Here is a 2,675-nt window from a genome sequence, read left to right as displayed (position 1 = left end):
ACAATCTGCTCTTTCGAATTCTTTTGTTCTCGAATAATCTGTGAAGCGGATTACGTTTGCGCTTCTTACCAATGTCAACACTCTCTCTTTTCAATGTCCAGCAGTAGTCAGCCATCATATGTGCATTCCATGTACCCTGATAACGTTTTTTCATTTTTTTCATCTCTTGATAAAAACGTTCTTTTTGTTCCTCGCTGTAATCCCCAAGAGTATGTAAGAAATTGTCAAGAAAGTGTACTTTGTAACTCATCAAGCAGCCCAGTTTCTTGTAGTTTTCGATCATATTGACTACTAATTCCCTACAGTTTTCACTTTTGTAGTTGCCCAAAAAGTTTTCAACCACACTCTTAAAGTTCAGCCATGCTGCTCGTTCCTTCTCATGCATTGTGGTAACGAATGATTCATCTCTTAACAACTTATGAATTTAAGGGCTATTGAAAATACCTTTTTTGGGGTTATGGAGTTATTGAATTGAGGAATAATAGCAATGAGAGGTTATTGGATTGTGAGGTTAGATGATTTTGGAGATGATTTGATTGATAAAGTTATGTTTTTGATGGTTTTCATGCGTTTTAATATGTTTTTTGAGGTTAAGAAAAAATCCTGACGTGTACGGGATAAACAGATTGCCGATTTGTGTTCAGCGGGAAAAAATATATGGGAATATCATACTGGCATTCATGACGCAGAAAAGAAAAGTTTTTTTGTGAGACTGTGTAATTTTCAAAAAAAAAAATTTCTAATTTATAAAATATTTAAGATTCAGCTTAAGACTATAGGATCTTTTCGTCTTGCCTCGTCGAGATCTACAACTTTTGTATAAAGCGTTTTTCAAACTTCCCACGGTTTAAGAAATTTTAAAAAAATTCATAACTTCTGCAATAATTACTATAAAAGTTCAAACCGTAGGACCTTTTTGATAAATATTGTCGAAATTCACAACTTTTCTTTCTTTCACCCATTTGGCCAAATTCCGACTTTTAACATTTTTCCTATTTTTTATTTTTTACAAATTCATAACTTTTGCAATATTCAAGATAGAGTTTTCAACCATAAGACCGTTTTGATAGATCTCGTCGAGATCTACAACTTTTTGTCTAAACTATTTTTTCAAATTCTAAAAATTACAAACTCTCAAAACTACTTTTAAAGTTTACTTTTTACTGCTTAGCTCTGGAAAGGGCGAGAGTTTCCAACAACTGTTTAAAAATAGCCCGCTATAAGACTTTTGCAGCGCACATGGTTTTAACCCCCTACTACCTCCGGAAGCTAAGCTACAAACGGTTGTGATTGGACGGAACGAGGTTTGTAGTCTATTTTCGGTCGCCACCTACTTTAACTCTCTAAGTAGAAAGGATTAATGCTTGTTTTGTTGCAGGGACCAGACTCACCGGACGTGGACCTTCACCTGGAACGGACGTCACTGCTGGGACTTTGACGTTTTTTGCTAAAAGGATCTGCACTCAGCATCAGTCTTAACACCAGCTAAGTAAAAAGTGACCACAAACAGTTATGTGAACAAAGTATATAAAATAGTTAATTGCAATATTACGCTATGCGCGTACAAAACATTTTTTCTAAAAACGTTAACTAAATCGCGTGTTGAACATAAAAGAGCACCCCAATTGTTAACGCTCGCTATTGCGATACTTGAGAGCGACTATTAAATGAGTAAGACACGTTGTATTAGCAATTGATTCATTCGGGAGCTCGTGTTCGACTGACTCTCGGTGCGCTCGGATTCTCCGCAAAAGCTCGCTCTCCCTCCAGACGCTCGCGCATACGCACTTTTCTTTTAGGCGTAGACTCTCCTGGAAGTGAACAATTTCAACGGGAATCGTTAGTTTATTAATAAATAAACGCTCCTGGCTAACTTAAGAAACAATCATAATTTTATCCAAAGTTAATCAATTTTAAGAAACTCGATGAAAATCTAAACGTGAATAACTCTTATCACTCACGTCCTATTTTTTCAAAAAAGTTTATTCCCAAAATTGCCTTCACTTATCTTTAACTTTTCCCTTTTCAGGTAGAGTCATTGGACAAGACATTCCTCAGGGTTAGGTTGTGACCGGACTGACAGATAACTTTGTGATTTTATCACGGTCGCCTCCTTTGACCAGAGAAGAAGGAAAGAGAATTACTATGACTTTCTGTTGTAAGGAACGGACTCACGTGAATAAGCCAATTCCAGGAGTTCCGCCAACAATTGAAAAGTTAGTCCTTACAATTATTTTTGACATTGCTAAATGTCAGTTTGGCAAATGGCCTTTTCTAATAGGGCTACTCTAAAACGAAAATAAAATAAAACTATTAAAATCTTCTGATTCTAACGCACAATGGGCATTATGCACTCCAAGTAGAATTGCCAAACAAGTATTATAAATGAACAAAAATACATATATATAAATATAGAGTAAGAAATACAAAAGTGGTTAAATATATTTATATGCGATCCAATACCCGCTCTTCTGAAATTAAATAAACGCTTTGATTAAAATAGTCTTTTTATTACTATGTTATTATTAACGCTATTCTTTGTCCTCCGGCGCTGACGTAGGCTGTTGAGGTGTTTCTGCTGGGTGATACTCTATTGACCACAGTACGATTCGACACCGCTCGATTCGACACAGATTTATTCGACACCAAATTATTCGACACCGTACGATTCGACA

The sequence above is a fragment of the Pseudomyrmex gracilis genome, unplaced genomic scaffold (genome assembly GCF_002006095.1).
Source record: "Pseudomyrmex gracilis isolate BER0280 unplaced genomic scaffold, ASM200609v1 scaffold_648, whole genome shotgun sequence".
Classification (NCBI taxonomy): domain Eukaryota; kingdom Metazoa; phylum Arthropoda; class Insecta; order Hymenoptera; family Formicidae; genus Pseudomyrmex; species Pseudomyrmex gracilis.
The sequence above is the reverse complement of the archived record's forward strand: the minus strand, read 5'-3'. Positions refer to the sequence as shown.